The sequence below is a fragment of the Bos grunniens genome, chromosome 7 (assembly GCF_055505025.1).
Source record: "Bos grunniens cultivar Pamir isolate PY7600 chromosome 7, Bosgru_T2T1.0, whole genome shotgun sequence".
Taxonomy (NCBI): Eukaryota; Metazoa; Chordata; class Mammalia; order Artiodactyla; family Bovidae; genus Bos; species Bos grunniens.
The window spans coordinates 88,785,180-88,807,279 of record NC_141171.1 but is presented as its reverse complement, the minus strand read 5'-3'; positions in this window follow the sequence as shown (position 1 = coordinate 88,807,279).

Genomic DNA, 22,100 nt, shown 5'->3' with positions numbered 1-22,100 from the left:
AAAATCAAACTGCAGATGAGGCTGAAATGCGGCTACCAAAATGTGTCTAGAGGTGCAAATGACACAAAAACATAAGTAGAAAACTAGAAACACATTATCAGCAGCTTTTTACACCCATGATTTCTGTATACTTATATCCGCTGTATCTTCTTCCCACCTGGAACAATTTGTTGTGCTCATGGGTAAGCCGTGCCGGGAGAACACAGGTATGAACTTTGAACATGCAGTACAAATGAGCCAGAATGCTGGGCCCAAAGGAAAAGTTTGAGCAAAGAGGCCCTGTCATACCCACTGCTCCTGGAGATGCTCTCACAATTTCTCCTGAATCCATAACGTGTATGTGTGTTGTCTGTGTGTCTGTGTGTCTGTGTGTGTGTGTGTGTGTGTGTGTGTGGCCAAAGCCACCAGGGGCTTCTTTGATCTCTTATTATGGCTATGACATTTGCAAATACTCCACTTACTTTTCTGGGATGAGCAGCAAAGTATTTTTATGAGAAGATTTTTAGTAGAATTATAACCAAAAGTAATTATTTTTTTTTTTTGGCTGTGCTGGGTCTTTTGGGGTGAGTGGGCTTTCTCTAGTTGCAGCGAGCAGAGGCTACTCTCTAGCTGCGGTGTGTGGGTGTTTTGCTGAGGTAGCTTTGCTTGTTGTGGAGCATGGGTTCTAGAACCTGGGCATCAGTAGTGGTAGCTCACAGGTTCGGTTACTCTGAGGCACGTGGGATCTTCCCAGATCAGGGATCCAACTGGTGTCCCCTACAGTGGCAGGCCGATTCTTAACCACTGAACCACCAGGGAAGTCCCCAGCAGCAAAGTCTTAAAATAAAACTTCTGTATTTTTTATGCTGTATACAATTTTTTTTTTCATAAGAAGAGATTGTTATATCTACTTAATACTTTGACTGGCATCTTATTTTCGATGTGGACAAAGAAGGTCCAAAATGCTGAGGATGAGCTGTCAAGACAAATTTCCATTTCAATCTCTAAATACTTGTTCTATCTGGAAATCATCAAGATGTTCTCTTTGATGAACACTCTGCATTTTTTTTTTTTTTTAACAGGAATGGGCTTCTGGTTTGGAAATTTGATAAGGTAATGTTGTAGAACAGAGCTACATTTTCACTTTATTTTCTGTGTCCAGCCACTAATGGTGTTAAGGAAAAAATCAACTTAATTTTTTTTTCCGTTTTTTTTTGTTTGTTTGTTTATCATTCTAGTGGTTCTTAGGCTCTCACTCTAGCACCCAGAAGAATAAATCGTGTTTCTTCAGGTAGCTTTTTAAGTTCTACCTCTTCAACTTCTTTATCTAGCCAATTTTTTTTTTCAGTCTTTGAGTCTTATTTCTCCTTCTGCCTGATCCCCTGAACTTGCTGTTTCAGACTTTCTTCACTGCAAGGGAAGTTTCCTCACTTAGTACTTCAACTTCAGCTTCCCTCTGCTCCTCCTTCTATGGCTGAGAGATGAGCTCAATCCATCCCTTGCCAGGCTTCTAAATGCTCAGCTCAGTGGAACGCCAGGCCACCTACCACTGCTCGCCACCCCAGGAGAATATACTAGACTTCCATCTCTGCTTGGAAAGTCCTTGGCAAAAGACATCACAAGGAACTATTCTAAGTGATGGACACAGCATAAATGCATGGGATCGGAGACATAAGAATTACAGAATGTTTAGCCTAGAAGACACCTACATAGAGATCATTCATTTTCCAGTGGAGGAAACTGGTACTCAAACCTGATTGATAATTTGAAGCTCCGGAGAGAAGAGACTAACATAATATATACAAAGTGCTTTATAAACTATATAGAACTATACTGGATGCATGAAGAAAAATCAGTGCTTGTCTTCCACGCAGTGTGTCTGAGTTATTCCAGAGATGCTGCCATTACTCAAAATGTTTTAAATCTCTTCTTTAAAATTGTCATTTGCGGCAGTTAAGATTGTCATTGTACAGTCACATCTTGTTCTTATCAGTAAAGGTATTTTCCAGGGCTCAGACATTCATCTCAGATTTGATCTTAAATGTCTCTGAAGGCAGAAACCATGTCTGTCTTGCTCCTTGCACCTGGTATACTGCCTGCCACTTAGTAAGCACCTAATAATTACTTGTTCAATAATTAAAAAAAAAAAAAAGATCAAATCCACCCTCAGAGAACAATGATTTGCTGTGATTGATAGGCAAAAGCTCTGAAGACATTTTTCAAAAGAGAATTTTCCAAATAAAATTATTTTTGAGCTATAACAGTGTTGTTGGAACAATTTCAAGGTTTTTTTAATTAGAAGGGGATGAAATTCATTGTATTTACACATCTGTGTTCTGGCTGACCTGCTGACATTGTTGAATTTATTTATATCTCACCTTCCCCCTCAAAAAATGAGGTGGATTGAAACAACAACAACAAAAAGAAACCCATAATAGCAATAATGTTAATAAAAAGCACATTACTATAATCATGTTTCAGATATGCACAGCAAAAAAAAAAAACACAGCCCACAGGGTGGGTTCCTTATGTGTGGTTAGCTGAGGAGTGACAGTAAGTAACAAGAAATAGAGAACAAATAAGACTCACCCAGTCTCAAGCACATGTCTGCATGCCATCTGGCCCTTGTTCCCGTTGAGTAAAAGAGTTACTTAGAGCTAGTAAGAATGTAGTCATAAGGAAACATTCTGGGGTAACCGGGGTGACAAAATTCCCAGACTGACAATGAGCGCCCAGGAAGAAAGGCGTTTGCAGGTGTCACAACACCCAGTCACCACTGTCGTTAGCACCAACAGGTAACGTCAGTTTTTAGGATTCTGTGTGACACATAAGTGAGAACAGTCCCTCTCCAGTGGACTGACACTTTGAAGAGGAAAGAATGAACAGAAGGCTGAGAGGAAGGCACAGTGACCACAGGACAGTCTGTCCACCTTTTTCCACGTGTGAGTTACTCTTCAGAGAGTCAAAGAGGAGCGAGTTCCCAGTTGCTATAAACACATAAGTTAGGCACACACACAAGCATCCAATTCATACCACAAAAGCTTGAACTTTTCCCTGTGCTTCAACTAACTGCAGGCTAAATCGCCCTGACCAGGTGAAGGTGAGATTGTGTCTTTTATGAACTCTGGGCTCAGGGCTTGAATTAGGAATTGCTCAGTGAGCACGTTTACTTGTTCTTTAACTGCTCGCTGAAACATCCAATTAAGAACATTCAAGTTGCTCCAGTGAGCAGCATAGCAAAATGGGGTACCTCCTAAAAATGAAACCAGAGAGTGTTCAGAAGAAGAAGTAGAGAATGCTGAATTTCACACCAGGCCCCTGGTTTGCTCATTTCGGAGCCACTCTGGTTTTGAGGAGGAGGACCAGAGCCATGGGTGTCACTCATGATGTGTGGCATTCCCATGAACAAAAGTCACTTCTTCTTCCAGAAAAAAATTTTAAAAAGAGCTATTCCAATGCCATAATTAAAAGCAAGAAGGCTTACTTGAATTCTAAAATGGTTGAAAATTCAAAGTGTGTCTTTTATCTAAGGAGGTAATATCAAAGGCAGCATCCTGATTTTTTGTGAAATCTTTCATAGAGAATTTATGAGCCAGCATCACTCCCTGAAATCCCATCCCAAGCCCTAACCCCAAGATTAGGTTTCAGTTCAATCTCCACAGTACATACAAAGTAGATTTCTAAACTACAAATCTGATTCAGAACTACAAAACTACACAGGTTTAAATTCTTTTATATCACCCATATCGCTTACAGATTAAAGTCCAATTTCTAAGCTGAACGCATGAACATTTTTTAAGGAACTAGCTCTTTCTTATCTTCCCAACCTCATCTTTCAAACTCCTCCATGTCCATCCTAAGCTCCAGCCCTAATGAACTAATTAAAGTCTCAGAATCCAGGATTCCACCATGTTCATTTATACTTCTGTTTCCTCTGACGAAAACAGAGCACTTTCTTCTGCCTTATTCCCTGGAAACACACTAGTCACTCTCCATGACACAGATTCGCATCATCTCTTTGAAGGCTTTTGCCATCTTTCTCACTTTCACCCTGACCATACACACTCAAGTACTGCTACATGCAGTTCTAAAAACTACAGCATGTTTTGAACCATTCTGACTTTGAGGGTGTTTGAACCCCAGTGGTATGATGATAACCCTGAGATTGATTCCCAAAGGGACTACGCACATGAACATGTTTGACTCACCCACCTGTTTGACTATGGCTATTCTCTTTCTACTCTGCAGGGTAATGCAGTGCTTGAGCAAGGTTTGGTTTTAATAACTGTATTAGTCTGCTTGGGCTGCCATAAGGAAATATCATAGACTGGATGGCTTAAACAACTGAGAATTATTTTCTCACAGTTCTGGAGACTGAGAAGTCCAAGAACAAGGTGCTAGTCAATTCAGTTTCTGGTGAGAGCTCTCTTCCTGGCTTAAAGGCTGCTGCCTTCCTGCTTTGTCCTCATGCGGCCTTTCCTTAGTACATTCACATAGCAGAGAGAAAGAGAGGGAGTTCTGTGCTGTCTCTTCTAAGGACTTAAGGGCGCTAATCCTGTCAGATCAGGGTTCTTCCCTTATGAACTCATCAAACTTAATTACTTCCTTGGAGGCCCCATCTCCAAATACAGCTACACTGGGTGGGGGCTGGTTAAAGCTTCAACAGATGAATGCTGGGGAGGGGGGCACAAACATCTAGTCCATAGCGTTCACCTTGCATTCCCAATATCCAACATAAGTCCTTGTGATGTCTGTAAATGTCTATGATGTGATTAAACGCCACACCACACAAAGGGAGGAAGAAAACCAGATAGCTCATTAATCAAAAGTACTCATTTAGTGTATACCATGTGCAAAGCCCTGTCATAAAACATATCAGTATTATTAAGAAATTCACACTTAAACAATCTAATTGGGAGTTGAAACACAAACGTGTTCCAAGTCAGTGGCTCTAATAATAAGCAATCATAGGGTAGGACAAAGAGCACCGGATTTGGAGTCAGAAAGCACAGCGTTGCTGCTTCACCATCCAGGTGATCTGAAAGCAAGCTGCTCATCTCTTAAGACTCAGCACCCAGGTGACATATTCCTAGCTGAGGAAGCAAATGAGAGTAAGTAAATGTGCTTTGGGAATGCTAATACCACCTACACAAAGAAAAGCAGTGTGGCCAACTCCTCCAAGCCTCCTTTAACAAGATTCGTGACACCTTCCATCCCCGCAAGCTTCTCTGCAGGACTCAGCCTGCTGGGAAGACAGGCCCTGCTGCACTAGCCACACTTGTGCATGGCTGCTTATCACCAGTCTCAAAACTCGGTGTTTCACACCAGTGCTCCCCCAGGAAAAGAAGAGCTCTTGCTTGTTTCCTGCATTTGCTCTCTTGCATGGGAGAGAACCAGCATACTTCAACTCTGAATCATAAAGAAATTGTGGTAAAAGCGGAATGAGAAATTCTTCACAAGCAAACACCACATGGGTTACTTCAAGGCTCCATGCTCTGTTGCGGAAACACTCAAGCACTCAAAACGTGAAAGCAAAAGTTAAAATGGCCAAGAGCGATTTAAATGTGGAGGCCCCCAAACACTGAAAGTTCTTACTAGAGATCCAAGAGCTTGGGCTATCTGCGGAGACAGAATTTTCTGTCAAAGATGAAACACTCACTCTGTAGTCAGCACCAGGAGAGGAGACTGATATTGACCAACTGCTAATTGTTGCTTCACCTTTCAATCAGTCGCTATCAGATCACACCCCCAAATCTTAAATAAGTGTGTGATAATTGCCGAGTTTGTGGCAGCAAGTGGAGTCCAGGTGGAGCCGCAAAAGAAAAAACAAGAAAAATGGCTCCTCACCAGAAACAAGAAACAAGCATGGGAGACAGATTCAGACACCTCAGGCTCCCAAACCCCCTGTTGAGATGTAAAGTGTGTGTGTGTCTGTGTGTGCATGCGTGTGCACATGCACACATTATTTATTTATTTTTAATCAGCCTCACTTTCCACTGGTAATGCTCTTCATGTCGAAAAAAAAAAGAATTAAGAGGTGGAAAGACAAGAATTTTGAGAGAAATTGCTCTGATTCCTTCAAACCCAGGCTCCAGCACTGACTTTGTATTTATTATTGACTGTGAATCAAGATAAAGGAAAACACCACAGCTAAAGAAACAGATACTAAAAACTTAAATTGAAAATGTAATTGACATATCATGAACTGACAAATACAGCTTTTAATAACATTACTTATTTTCTTTCTGCTCCTTAAAAGTGTAAAGGTGCCATGCATATAAACTATACCCATTTGAGTTGCTGGCAAAGTACTAAAGCAAAAACATGAGGAGGCAATCCCGGCTGCAGGAAATGGAGGTCACCTGTCCAGTCACTGTGCAGTCAGGATACACTTTACAAATCTCTTAAATATCTGCCTCCAAGCTCTTCACACGGGAGTTCACACAGGCAGAGACATTTTTTTTTTTCTTCTTAATCACGTACCTTTTAAGATTCATAATTTGGGATGAGCAAAAGGCTCGGCAGGAGGTGGGGATGAATTAAAAACCATAAAATTGATGCTATCACTCTGATTGACATACCAGTAGTGCAGCATACATTTCCTGTTTGTCAGGAATGAAAGGTGTTCACATTCTGTAATAATACCTAATAATGTTTTGGAAAGACAAACTGCTGTCTGACTACATTTTAGCAAGATGGATTTTTTTTCCTTTCTGTCAGCTCTGAAATCAGAAGCTAGAGTATATATCACAAGCCTCTATAAAGGATGACCTAGATATTTAATAGCTGCAGCTATTCCAGTCCACTACGTGGACCTCCCCAGGTCTCTGATGCTATATTCTAGCATGCCCAAAATCACCATCACACCTTAAGACTAATTCAATAGGGTGTCCAGGGAGCTAGCTGTCCAGGACTGCCGTACAAAACTTACGGGAACTAGTATCCTTTGCTAGCGGTAGCTGTCTCATCACAAAACTGGCCAACCCTCTACTTAGAGGTTTGTCTAATCTAGCAATTAACATTTTGTGCAGAGCAGTAAAGAGAAGCCTGTACATAAGGGATCCGAAGACCTGAATTCCTCTAGCTGCCATGTCACTGACCAGGTCTCCATGAGCAAGTCATTTAACCTGTCCACATCTCAATCTCATCACATTTAAAACAGATATGTGGCCACTTGCCTTGACTACCTTACCTGAGGAGGTTATTGAAAACATAGAAGCAAAATGATAGTTCTGGAATTGGCACATGTCCTCCATCTTGTAGATCCCAAATGTGATTTTACATTAGTTAAACAAAGGATTTGGGAAATGCTGAAAGTCATCTATTTCTGTTTTGGTAATTTAGCAAAAACATGAGCAAGAATCAATGAGGTAGTAGATCATATATGACAAAACATCAGAAAAAATCAAATCCTGTTATACCATTCAATAATTATTCTTAGGGTGAACTGTGAGTCAGAGACCAGCCCTCAACTTTCTGCTCTGTTTTTGACATTTATGTTCCTATTGAGACTTGACTGTAGGCCCTGACTACCTAGGGTTTCAAAACGTTAAAAGTACTGTTTTGAAGACAGGAGAATATAGGATAAAAATGAAAACTGAAAATTTCAGGAGGAAGACAAAATTGGAATGTTTGTGCTAAATATTTTAATGACACATTTTTGCTTTTTAAATCTCTGATATTCTATTATTTCTAGAGGCGATTTCAAGAAAATAAAAATGTAAAATCCATGCTATAATTATTGTCTAATAATACTAAGCTTCAAGTGTCGGGTACTAGAGTCTGAACAATCCTTTGTTTCCAGAATTGTAAACACAGATTTGGATGCTTGGGGAAGGCCCACAGAAAACTGACCCAAATGAAAAAGGAGGGATGTTTTGTAGATCCTGCTCTTGGTAATAATACTGTGGCAAAGGAATCACAAGTGCTTTTGAATACAATTTTATTGCTGTTGTTTTTGCTAAATCAAATAAAGGCTTTAAGCAAAAACAGGTTTCAAGCCTTCTGCTTATAATTGCACTTCATGTGACTTGACAATGCTGATTTCTGTGTAATTTTTAAAATCCATGTTTGGTAAAAAAGAAAAAGCTTTACTACTCGTTCTTCAAAGTTGCTCCTAATAAAATCAGCTTGTTAGAGCACATGCTTGCAGACACAGTGCAAAATGAAATTGTAGCAAAGCTCAGTGAGGGCACTCCACCAACACCCACTTGGTCCTTACTAAAACTGCAGGGGTTACGATGCAACTCTTTCAGGATTGGAGTGCATTTATATCGTGGCCTGAATTAATTTTATATTCACTAAAAATGAAGTTACAAACAGAATGCATGGATTGTGTCCTCATAACTTTCAAATGGCAATACATAGACCACTGTCTGTTTCTTGAGTTGGACTGTCAAGAACTGGAAGGCAAGGATTAGCAAATGGAATCTTGACTGCTATCAGCTGACATCTACCTACAGTCCAAAAGAAAAATGTTAATGTAATCTGGAACAAATAGGAGGTTCACCTTTTGGTTCTGGTCAATGATAACTTGAAGGTTGGGTTAAACAATATCCTTCCCTCCACTAGCTAAGTTCCCCAAATGTGGCTATAAAAAAATCACGTTAAGTATTCAGGCCAGAGATATTCGTCAGAAGGATATGATTGACATGGCCATGTACCTTGTGGTGAGTCTCACAGGAAAATATAGGTACAAATATGCATAAGTCATATTTATGCACTTTCTATAAAATTAGACCGGCATTAATTAAATGGCAGAAAAGGCAATGAGAGCATTGTTTGGAGGGTAGTGTGTTCCAAGTTCTGATTATAACTTGCTTTCCAAAGAAGGAGCCACCCACAGCTTAGAAGACAGATGAGAGGATCATCATCGCAGATTTGCTGTGAACAACTCTGCTCAGCTCTGTCCCTGCCAGACTCGAGGCCACACAAACCCTTCCAAGATGGCTACAGAAGATTCGCAGAGGGCACCCGCTCCTTGCCCCAGCTCTGGAGCAGGGACAGAGGGAGATTTTGTCCCTGCATAAGTTGAGAACCACCCTCAATGGCAACATGGTCGTCCTTGTCATCAACACAGCTAGCATTTACTGAGGGCAAAGAATGCTGTGTGTTATCTCATCTTGTCTTCCCCATAACCCCGTAATACAGTGAAGACTATAATCACCCAAATTTCCTGGAAGGAGAAACTGAGGGTAAAACTTCCCCCATGTTACCGAGATGGTGAGTTCCAGAGTTAGGACTTGAATTCAGACAATCTCACCTCCTAGAATCTTCACTTTCTGTAACCTTTACAGTAGCTTAATCAGCTGTGAACAACCCATGGACCAGACGTTTTCAAATGTCACTCTACTTAGAAATCTCTTCCTACTTACTCATTAGTTTTATATGTATTTGTTTAGCCGCTGCAGAGTGCCAGGAACTATTTCACGCGGTGGGAATTCAGCAGTGAACGAGACAAATTCTCTACTCGTCTGGGGCTTACATTCTATATTCCGCATACATAGACTCATTTATTCCTTAAAATAACTGCATAAGCCTGAGGCTATTAGTGTCACCCATTTGTTAGATAAGGGAGCCAGAGCTCAGAGGAGTGAAGTAACTTACCTAAAGGCCACAAAACTAAATGGGAAAACTGGGGTTTACCATTGGCCTTCAGACTATTAATCCTATGATCTTTTATGCTCCTGTTAACCCAACCGCTACAGTTTCAAGATGGCTTTCAGTAACTTGGCAGAGATTGAGTACAGCCGGAATAGGAAATAAGATCAAGATGACCCTGTCCCCCCTTAATCTCTGCCTCTCTTTTCAAACTTCTTGGTCCTTATTTCTTCAGGTCTCCACTGTTATCCATGGTCTCCCACTTCTGTTTCCCTTGCTCTTTCCAACCGTGTTCTGCCCCCCTCTCCACAGCCTCAAGTATACCCTATACTTCCGTCCTTTACTCCTCCCACACCCTAACCTCTGGGTTACTTTTAGCTCCCACTCTTCACTTTAGAGAGCAGGCAGAGGTGCCATGGAAAATGATCAAAAAGGCAGGCCCTTCCATCATCACAGCAGCAAAGACCCATCCCCAGTAAGTCATGAATTTTATGTCCTCAGAATTCCCTGAGAGTTTTCCCACGGAAACATTTTCCCATGTGGTAGTTATACTCTACAGTATTTACTGCAGGTACATATGGGCTAAATATGTTCCTAGGGGCTGGCTAGCAAAATTTAACAGTGGGTAATATGCTTAGAATTCCAATCAACCAAACTACAAGTGACCCCTGGCAAAGACTGCCTTAGTAACACATTCCTGTCTCCGCTATTACTCATAATAAAGAATGGAAAGGAGTGAAAACTAAATTCAAAAAATATATTCTTTCTTTAGCGTTAGACAGATAGGGCCAAGGAGTAGTAAATACTATGTGGAAAAAGAAATAATTTAAACCATGAGTGGCAGTAGTAGAGGTCAAGGAGACTTAAGACAAATGTTTCTGATTGGAGAGATTTTCAGGTCTACAGAGAAACCATGAATACAAATGATACTTCAAGAATCTCTTCAATCTGGCCCTAATTTTTTCATTAGTTGTAAACCTCATAAGAATAAAGAATGCATCTGATTTTTCTTAACATTATATCAGCTGCACAGGGTTGAGACATGTTGCTGTTGTTGTTTGCTGTTTAGTTGCTAAGTCATGTCCAACTCTTTTGCAAACCCACGGACCGTAGTCCTCCAGGCTCCTCTGTCCATGGGACTCTCCTAGCAATACTGGTGTGGGTTGCCATGCCCTCCTCCAGGAGATCTTCCCAACCCAGGGATTGAACCCGCGTCTCCTGCACTGGCAGGCAGATTCTTTACCACTGAGCCACCTAGTAGGCACTTAATAAATGATTACTGAACACTGGAATGTCACCCTAGACTTATCTCCAACACTCTTACCCTCCAACCTCCACCGAGATCTGTTTCCCACCAGTAGAGCTCTCTGCCCACCAGAATTCCCAGTGAGAGCTTGTTCACCTCAGATCCACGTACTAACTTTCTTGCACAGAAGTTGTGACTCCTTGAGAGTCACCCCCACTGGCTGGCGGGAAGTAGAAATTGACTTCCCTAACTTGTTGCTTCCTTGTTATCATTTTGTACTGGAAATCCAAAAACTATGTAGCCAGGCCTGGACCCAAGGAAGAAACCATTGTGTTTTTTGCAAGAACACACTGCAACTCCCCTCTCATTTTGAAGAATCCTCTAAGAGCATGGGATGCTGTAATAGTCATCTCAGTCTCTGGCTTTGTACAAGGTTTGTTGAACTTACTTGAGGAAAAGTATCATTTCCTTGCACACAAAAACATAGATAATCCCAAATCCAAATAGACTTGGATAGATCAGAAAACTAATAAGACCAATTCCTTTTGTCTGAGATGATCTTTCATCCTATTCAAGAGGAGAATTGTATAAATTTACCATGCTACTCCTAAAGGTTTTTCTGCTAGATTAAGAGAAAACTTTTGGAATCTGGACTTGAAGACTCATTCTGGAATATGGTTTTCTGCAAAGGACTGGGTAATGTTTGACTACAATGGTGATTAAACTATTCACTCATAACCTCCATCTTCCAGCTATTTACTGTGTGCGAAGTATATTAAGCAGGTACTGCTTATAAACTGATCCCTCAATTTAGGTCTTAACTTGGCTCTGCCCAGGACCACCACAAACAGTTGCCCACCTAAAGGAGCAAATGGGAACTGAAATCCAGCCTTGGCCCTGTCTGCAAACCACGTACCCTGGCATGGTGTGGGCTGTGTCCAACCAGAGGAAGTGGCACCTTTTTCTTGATTCTCATTAACCACCTTCACGACCCTGCCATTCCTTCCATATAGACCTCCAAAGCTGCACATGGCCTATGTGTGATTTCTTTGCCTTTTCCAGAGTCGTCATCATTCAGTTGAACATACTGCCAGTTGCAAGAAGATACCAGAGTAGAGGGAAAAGGGGACACCATGTGATTTGCAAAGGAACAGTCCCCTCTGGCTGAGGGGATACAAAACCCATCTACCATTAGCAGATATTTCGTCTAAATTCTCTTTTTATAGCACAGTGTGGCTGTGTTGGACACAAGACAGGTGAGAACTGAATGTGAATTACAGAGGAGAATTTTTGTCCTGATACATGAGTTAAACATGAAAAGAAATTGAAACCCTTTTGCATATTTTACTGGCAACAGTTTTACCAAATAGATGATTTATTTGGAAAGGTGGAATCTTTTTGAAATTAACTCAAATTCTGGTAAAAGTTCAGATTCTTTTCTACCCTCCTTAGGCAACAAATAGTAATTATTTTTATTGCTACAAGCCATGCATGTTGGGTTTTGAGAACATGCCATTAATCATGATTAAATTGTGTAGGCTGAAAAAAATCTCTAATACCTGCAAGAAAAACAAAATCCAGCACAGCTGTAAAAATGTTTACCAATCTATAAAATGTGTGTGAATATTCTATAAAACCAGCAGTTGGAAAATGATGAAATTTATATTTGTATCCTTATGAGAATCTTCATAGGTCTACCTAAAAGGGAGGAGTATTTCCTGTACTACTTCAAATAGATATTGCCTTTGACACTGGGGACTTAACTGGTGGTTCAGTGGTAAAAAATCTATGTGCAATGTAGAAGACCCAGGCTCAATCCCTGTGCTGGGAAGATCCCCTGGAGAAGGGAATGGCAACCCACTCTAGTATTCTTATCTGGAGAATCCCCATGGACAGAGGAGCCTGGTAGCCTACAGTCCATGGGGTTGCAAAGAGTCAGACAAGACTGGGCATGCATGCACAAATGCATATGTTCAAGCCCTAATCTCCAATGTGACCATACTAAAAATACAGGCTTTTAGAAGGTGGTTGTTAAATGAGGTCCTAAGAGTAGAGCCTTGACTCAATAGAACTGGTGCCTTTATAAGAGAAATAGACACCAGAGTTCTTTCTCTGCCACATAAGAATACATTGAAAATGTAGTAGTCGGCAAGTCAGGATAAGAATTCTCATCAGAACTCAAACAAACTGGCTAGCTGATCTTGGACTTCCAGTCTCCAGAACTGTGAGAAAACAAATTTCCATTGTTTAAGCTACCTCATCTATGGTATTTTGTTATGGAAACCCAAGCTGACTCATACAACCCCTTAAGCAACCTAATTAAAAACAACAAGTATTAAATTTTTTGGCAAACAAGTGAAAAGAAAAAAGGAATGTTCTATAAGTCTTTTGTGATTTTTATAAGAAAGTTATGAATGAAAGCATCTTTCAAAATTGAATTCTCCTTATTGATTTTTAATAAGCATTCTAAGAACATTTGGTGTTCTTGTTATGTAAACATAGCTTCAAAAGAAATACCCGTGGGGCTTCCCTGGCGGTCCAGTGGTTAAGCCTTTGCCTTCCAATGCAGGGAGTGCAGGTTCAATCCTTGGTCAGGGAATTACCCACACATGCCTTGTGGCCAAAAATACAGAACATAAAACAGAAGCAATACTGTAACAAATTCAATAAAGAATTTTAAAATGGTCCACATCAAAAAAAAAAAAAACAATCTTTAAAGAAAAGGAATATCCTTTCTTTTGCCAGTGGGATTGTTATTCCAAAATTGCTATTATTCAGAATCCCAGCGCCACCATTGTTCAAGTCCCAACACAAATGCAACTGATTCTTTTACACTTTTCACATTCCATGCTCTGCACTATCACAGTACTTCATTTATAAAATGTTTTTGTCATTTATCATGCTCCACCTCAAAATTTCCATGACTTGTGCTCTTGCCTGTCTCCGCAACTAGAAGATACAGGTCCTGAAAGCAGGGTCCAGGAGATCCTCTTGGATTTCCCCCATGTTTACTAATAGGCTTCCCTGGTGGCTCAGGGGATAAAGGTTCTGCCTACAATGCAGGAGACCTGGGATCCATCCTGGAGTTGGGAAGATCCCCTGGAGAATATTTACTATGATGCTTTGCCTCCAGTGAGTATATATTTGGCAAATGAAGCTGAAACTCCAATACTTTGGCCACCTGATGCGAAGAGCTGACTCATTTGAAAAGACCCTGATGCTGGGAAAGATTGAGGGCAAGAGGACAAAGGGATGACAGAGGATGAGATGGTTGGATGGCATCACCGACTCAATGGACATGGGTTTGGGTGGACTCCAGGAGTTGGTGATGGACAGGGAGGCCTGGCGTGCTGCGGTTCAAGGGGTGGCAAAGAGTCGGACATGACTGAGCGACTGAACTGGTGAAAGAACAAATAAATTACAGAATGAAAGGATGGATGAAAAGAAATGGATTAACAACTTGTTCATGAATAGCTAAATAAATGAAGTAACTTATCATTTTACCTCAGCTATTTTCCATGACATTTAGAAGAATTATCTTTTCACTATGATGCCACCCCTTATGCCACATTTACTAAAGGAAAGAATTAATAAAATGGAAAATGAGGTAACCCTTAGTTGCAGTGCCTCCTATTTGTTATACATAGTGCCCTTTTTAACGTCTTTAATTCTTACTACCTTGTGAGTTAAGTTTCACCACCCTCATTTTTCTAACAACCAAGGCTCTGTGAGATTAAGTAATGCATCCATATCCACACAGCTACTAACAAAAAAAAGGCTAAAATTTAAGAGCAACATGAAATCCAGGCTCTGTCTCATATATTAAAGTCTTCCTTTCTCAGTGGCCTTCCCTTGACTTTCTGCTTCAGCTTTGAGAGAGACAGGTGAAGGTATTTTCCAAGGCCAGCTGGAGGGCCATCTTGCCACACCCAATGTGGAGGACAGGCTGGCATGTTCACTGCATTTCAGTGCTTTTCATTCCCTTCCACTATGCTGCTGCTGCTAAGTCGCTTCAGTCGTGTCCAACTCTTAGTGACCCCATGGACTGCAGCCTACCAGGCTCCTCCATCCATGGGATTTTCCAGGCAAGAGTACTGGAGTGGGGTGCCATTGCCTTCTCCGCTGCCACTATGAGACAACATCAATCTCAGGACTTCCGCTATAGAGATTACCTTGAACCTCCTTACCTGCAACCTCCACAGTACCAAATCTTTGATAACCAGTGAAGTTGTGGTATCTCAGCAGGCTCCGAGGGTGCAAAGCAAAGAAACAGATTCCTTCCAGTCTGATCGCCTACCTATTGTTACTCCCAAAAATATAAAATTTGGGGGGAGAACATAATGAGACTCAGGCAAATTTGAGTCACATTCCAGTCTTGTCTTTTATTAGCTGTGTGTATCTAAATAATCTTCCTCAGTTTCCACACTGAACAGTGTTCATGAACTCAAACATATCTGAACATATGGCAAAGGCTGGGAAGACACACCCACCAAGGGTTAATTTGCATTAGGCATGGGAATGCCCCTTGGTCAATGTGGCAGAAGTTGCCTAAAAGCTCACCAATCATGATTCTCCCTCCTTCAGTTCAGTTGCTCAGTTGTGTCTGACTCTTTGCGACCCCATGGACTGCAGCAAGCCAGGCCTCCCTGTCCATCACCAACTCCCAGAGTTTACTCAAACTCACGTCCATTGAGTCAGTGATGCCATCCAACCATCTCATCCTCCGTTGTCCCCTTCTCCTCCCGCCTTCAATGTTTCCCAGCATCAGGGTCTTTTCTAATGAGTCAGCTCTTCCTCCTGGGCACTCATAAAAAATACATTTCCCTTCATCCTTTGCATTCAGACTGGTGCTACGTCATGGAAGTCACGTTCCCCACTCTAATTTCATATGCATGGAACAGCGTCGTATGATCTTCCTCACCCTTTGTTGGTCAGCTGGCTTAAAACAGACAATGCAGCAGTGAAGTCTGAAGAGGCCCTAGAAGGTGATGGATGGAGGAAATGGGATTCCACGGTCAGGGAATGGGAAGCTGCCTGCCACACAGACTGTGATATGAGCCAGAAGAAAAACCTGGACTAGGTGAAGTCCCCAAGATTCTAAAGGTTATTATTTACAGCACCTGGCACTAATTAATCTTATGAATACAGTTCCTTGGAAGTCAGAGAACCCAAGTTGAGGGCAAAAGTAATGGATCATTAAAAAAGGAGAGGGATGACAGCGTGACTCTGACCGATGGGCATTGATCAGAGCATTTTCTGGACCGCTTCCCACCCTGCCCCCTCATCGCTCCCCCCACACCAGTGGCTACCGAAGCCATGACTATCAGAGGGAGCCAAGCAGGAAGGCCTTTCTCATTAGAGTCTCCACAGGACATTGACAATACAAAGAAATGCTGCTCTGCGGTCTCCATACAGAAGGGAAGGTGGGGTGTATTTCCCCTCTTGGACAAGAAAACGGCTGGAGAGCAGAACAGAAGAGCAGGAACTGGTCAGAAGTGGAGAATGCCACACTAGTTACTGGGATACAAGAGCTCAGACAGAAGAGAGGGGAGACCAGGGCAAACTGAAACCTCAAGGGAAGTTCAGTGCCCCCAGACACCCCTAGACTCACGGAAGGCAAAATTAAGCTAAAAGAGTTCAGGTTTGGGTACCCAGGTTCTTCCCTTCCCTTATTTCCCTTTCATGTTCAGTTTCCCTCATTAAAAGCATCCCAACTTTCCACCGAATGCCTCTGAGTAGCACCACGATTTTACACTTCCCTGTGAAGGAGAATATTGGAATTACACACCGAGTGAGGGACACGCTGAGAGCTGCTGTCCATCCTCTGGTGAACTGCAGGATAATCCTGTTAACCTTCCTATCAGGAGGTCATTACGCAATTTCGAAAGCTGTTTTTTCTTCCATCAGAACTGCATACAAAATCTGATCTAGGATTTTTAACATAAGCTGTTCTGCTGCACAGGCTTGAATACAGCCCGTCACATGTTTTAGACGGTCTTTTCTTGTTCTTCCCTTGGCTTTAAGTGCCTGTGTAACCTCTCTCTCAGTTTAGGCATTATCCTATGTTTTTTTTTTTTTTTCCTTTCTCCTTGATTTCAACATCTAACACACTTTCTTCCAATAGCATAGCCCCCTTCCCTAGCTCCTTTTTAATGCCTTGTTAATCTCTTGTGCCAATCCATGTTTCATTCATTTCAATGCAACACCTTCCTATGTATCAGTCTTTTTAAATATGTTGTACTTGGTATTTTGTTCTTATTTCTGCTTAGCTATTTTCATGAAACTACCCATTTCCGTTAAATCTAATTTATTTCTGCATTTCATCAGAATCTCTCTTTTTATCTCCAAAGACATTTTACCATCCAGTTTTCTTCCTTCCTTCCTTTTCCTTTTTTTTAAAACAAAATTAAAGTATGCTAACAGCCACGTGATGTCAGAACTTGTGCCTGCATATGTTTTCGAGAACAAACAAGTTTTCCTTTTTTATCTTCTTGATCATGTAGTCCTTTCATTCAGCTTGAAAATTTGATTTCCTTTTGGATCCCTAGAACCACTAATTTTCTACCTCCAGAACCAAGAGAATTGACATTTTTAGCCACATTTGAGAAACTGGTAAAGTTGAAATGTGCTTCTGGTGGCTTCAATAACACAAAATGGATTCTTGGTCTCTGGGGAAGACTGCATAATAAGACCCTATCATTGAATTAGTGATTCAAACCTCAACAAAATCAGTTTTCAGGAGCATCAGGTTAGGGCCTTGATGTTTTTAAGAAATGTCTTTGCAAAATAGGGGCTTGATTATCAGTGGATGAAGGATACCGATTTAATCCCAGGGGTGACTGAACCCGGTATCTGGGGTTCTTCCAAACACTCAAAGCCATTTCCAAATGTTTTTGATGCAGCACAACCCAAAAAGGATTTTGGCAAGTGTGTTTTCCCTTCATTTTAAAACCCATGCGTATTTCAAGGGAAATGCAATCCATATGTCTTTGATTCATTTACACTTAAATCATCTAAATGCCATTGTGTAAGAGCTATTTGATGTACAAGAAGCCTGCGAGCCTGTTTTATAAGCCTTTTTAAGCCTTATTTCTTTGAATCAGAAAGTCATGTTTTGCCGGCCCTAAACAGAACTTGAACTGGGAAAGGCTCAAGTTCACTTCTAAACTGAAAACCCGCAAAGTTTTGCGTGGCTTCTGTACTTAGCAATATGTTTCCCCTTGCCTAAAGCTCACAAACACCCAGCATTTCTCTTCTCTGTCTCACATGTAGTGAGAACAGGGTAAATCAATTTTTGAATCACATTTTACTTGTAAAATTCACATTTTGAACCTCAGTTATCTCCCAGGCACTGCCAGAAGTTAAAATAGCAACACTTGAAAATTAGGCTTTTGCTCTAAAAGGGCAAAACAGTCTATAAAGTACATAAATTACTGCTTCTGTACATTTATTTGTTTGACAGGTTTAAGATATAAGTGTGGCTTACATATGGATTTTCAGGATGCCAGATTGGATGCTCCACGAGCTACAGTCACAAATGTAACCTCTTTTTTTAACTTATGTTTGGGAGAATAGAATTGGAACAATCTCGCTGTTCTGCACAAATCTAATTGCTGTGTCAAAACAGCAATGGAATATGATGAACATTTGCATTTTTCTCATTTACTGGCCTTTTCTATGGCTTTAATCATACTTGTGCTAGTGGTCAAAAAGAAAGGATAGTGGACTGTTTGCTCTCTTGCTCCCTGACACTTTAAACATTTCTAATGAATTACAAATGAATACTTTGGGGGCTAAAATATGAACCTCTGATCAAGGGTTTAGAGATACCCAAGTGATAAGCACTGATTGTTATGGACATGGAAGCATGTCTTGAGACTGGATACATCTTTCTCAAGCAAAAGCACTAATTATCTTCAAATGTGTGATTTCTTTGTTTTTATTTAGACATATCTTGGAGGTTGCATTTAGTGAGAAGGAAGAAATAATGATTTTGTGAGTGTCTGAACAGAAGCAATATTTTAAATTTGCATTCAAAGCTTAGGGAGGTGGAGATGAAGCTAAAAAAGAAAGAAAGAAATCCAGGTGAACCTAATTATTCCTTACACGCTTTCTCTAGTTCACATATATGATAGACTATCATGTTTGTGTAATCAAAAGGATTATGAAATTTAAGTTTGGAAAAAAGGATCTGGGCACTACATCTAGCAAACAGTTAATTATGCTGAGATAATTAGATAGCATAAAGTGTTGGATTTAGTTCTTTTCCATAGTTAGTTTACATTAACTACCAAGTCTTCATGATTCTCTGCAGGCAGAAATTATTAGTATTTTTAGGAAGAATGGTGCATGACTGACAAGGAGTTCAACTTTCAAAAAGGGTGTTAGAAGGCTTTATGTTGACCTATCCACATATTTTCTTTAAAAAATAGATACCTTTTTCTATTAAAATTTGATATAACAGTGTTTTGAAGTCTAAATTAAATTCAAGAAATACATTACTTTAGGAAATTTCAGCAGTCGTAACACGAATACCTATCAATTTAAAATACAAAGCAAAGAACTTGAGTTTATAGGATTTTCCTACTATTTCACCAAATTAAAGCAGAGGGTCATGATTAGGATTGTGCAATAGGTTAATAGCTCTGATATTGATTAAAATGACGATAGTGTTATACTATAGAATTCCATGCCAGGATTCATAAGATTTAACTTGAGTTCAGTTGGACACTTAAAAACTTAAAGAAACAAAGTTCAGTAGTACTTCCTGGCCCTGACCCACTGTTCTCCATACTCATCCATTCCTGCTCTAGTTCTTCCTATTTTAAATGGACTGGAAAATATCTTTATAATGCTCCCTTGACACACTATTCACCTACCACAAACACTCACGCATTTACATAAACACAATAGACACACATATACACATGCAAACACACACACACACACACACACACATTCAATCTGTATTCCCAAGTGTGATTTTATAGACTTCATTTCTAAGCGAAATTTTGAGTTCCAAATATACCCAACCGTACATGTTGAAAGTTTGGGGGGAAATCCTTTCAAAAAGAACTGTAAGAATTTAAGAAACATTCTGTAGAAAGGATCAAATTGGTTCTTATTTTATCTAAATCCACTTACTCACCCCTCACTTAAGCAGCCAAGCAATCTGCTATATAATGAGTAAGCTTCAATGATATAAAGTGGGGCAGATATTCCTGGGCAGTGTTTTGAGATTCAGAGAATAATCATTATAAAACCTTAAAGTCAAACTTTAATGATCCTTCTTCCTTTAAATGTTTGGTTATGAAAAAATCCAAAACTTTAACTTACTAATATTTATTTCAAAAGACTTTGAATGTTAAAAATGGGTATTCAATACTATGGTAGACAGAAGAATACCCCCTCAAAGATGTCCACATACTAGTCCCTGGGACCTATAAAGGTACTAATATACATGGCAAGAGGGACTTTGCAGATGTTATTAATCATCTTGAGAAGGAGAAAGTATTCAGATTATGTAGGTGAGCCCAATATAAACAGAAGGTTTTTATAGGAGGGAGCAAGAGGGTCAAAGCCAGCCAAGAATGAAAACAGGGGTTGGAATGATGTATTTTGAAGAGACCATGAAGCAAAGATGCAGATGGTTTCAAGAAGCTGGAAAAGGCAAAGAAGTCAATTTGCCCCTAGAGCTTCCAGAAAAAACACAGCTCTGCCAAAACCTTCATGTTAGCCTTAAGACCCATATTCAATTTCTGACTTCCAGAACCGTAAGAGAATAACTCAGTTTTTAAGCCACTAAGTTTGTGGTAACTTGTTATAGCAGCAATAGCAAACTAATACAAATATCAAATTCTATTTTGAATTCATTTTTATAACCACTGACTTAGCACTCAAAATTCACTTAGTAATTAAAACTTTTCCTATGTACCTTCATCAGTCCTTCCAATGAGCTGAAACTCCAGTACTTTGGCCACATCATGCGAAGAGTTGACTCATTGGAAAAGACTGATGCTGGGAGGGATTGGGGGCAGGAGGAGAAGGGGACGACAGAGGATGAGATGGCTGGATGGCATCACTGACTGGATGGACGTGAGTCTGAGTGAACTCCGGGAGTTGGTGATGGACAGGGAGGCCTGGCGTGCTGTGATTCATGGGGTCACAAGGAGTTGGACATGACTGAGCGGCTGAACTGAACTGATGTACCTTCATTTAAATAAATAAAATAAACATGCTTCATTTCACAAAAGGCTACCTCACTGGATTCCCAAAACGATAGTTTTCCCTGATGCACATAAAAATCTATACAAATCGATTATTCATAAAATATGATATATTGCAATATATATATTCTCATGAATGATTTTAGGAGCATGTCAACTAGATTGAAGAATGCAGAGTTCATTATAGTCTTTCCTCTACAATTACCTTTTTATTTCTCTAAAGAGTAGAAGCCACCCCTATTTATCAATTAGTGTTACATTTTCCTTGATTAATTTAGTACTCATATTTTATAACACCTAATACCAGAAAAGGGCTTCCCTGGTGGCTCAGACAGTAACGAATCTAGCTGCAATGCAGGAGACCTGGGTTTGATCCCTGGATTGGGAAGGTCTCCTGGAGAAGGGCATGGCAACCCACTCCAGTATTCTTGCCTGGAGAATTCCATGGACTGAGAAGCCTGGTGGGCTACAGTCCATGGGGTCACATAGAGTTGGACACGACTGAATGACTAACACTTTCACTTTCAGTACCAGAATGAAGCCCCTGTAGATTTCTATCCGTCTCTTGCCTCTAACAGTCTAACATCAGAGTAACTGGACTTAAGGTTAGTCAGTTACATTCATTTCACCCACCCCTGTAATTGACTACAGTCACTCTGTCCTCTGCTTCAGGAAGTTCAAGGATATGCAGTTTGATCAAGAAAGAGGCAGGGCCATGAGACAGAGTAACACACAATCTTTAATGGATCATGCTTGAGCAGAGCTGTATGGGCAAGGAGGGTGTCCCATCAAGAGACCTTCCAGAGTCAGTGACACAATTCTCTCATCCAGAGGAGAACAGGACAAGGGACCTCCCAGTGGAGAAGGGGGCTTGCATATCAAGGTGATTTCACTCAGCAGCAAAGTGAGGAGTCTCTGGGTCAGAGAGCTCCAAAAGGCAGCAGTAGTGCAGGGTCCTTTGCAGCTGCAGGGTTTGTCTTATCTATGCTTAGCAGACTTCAGGTGTAGATTCACAGGCTCTGTAAGTAAGCAGGTTCTAAATGGCTAAA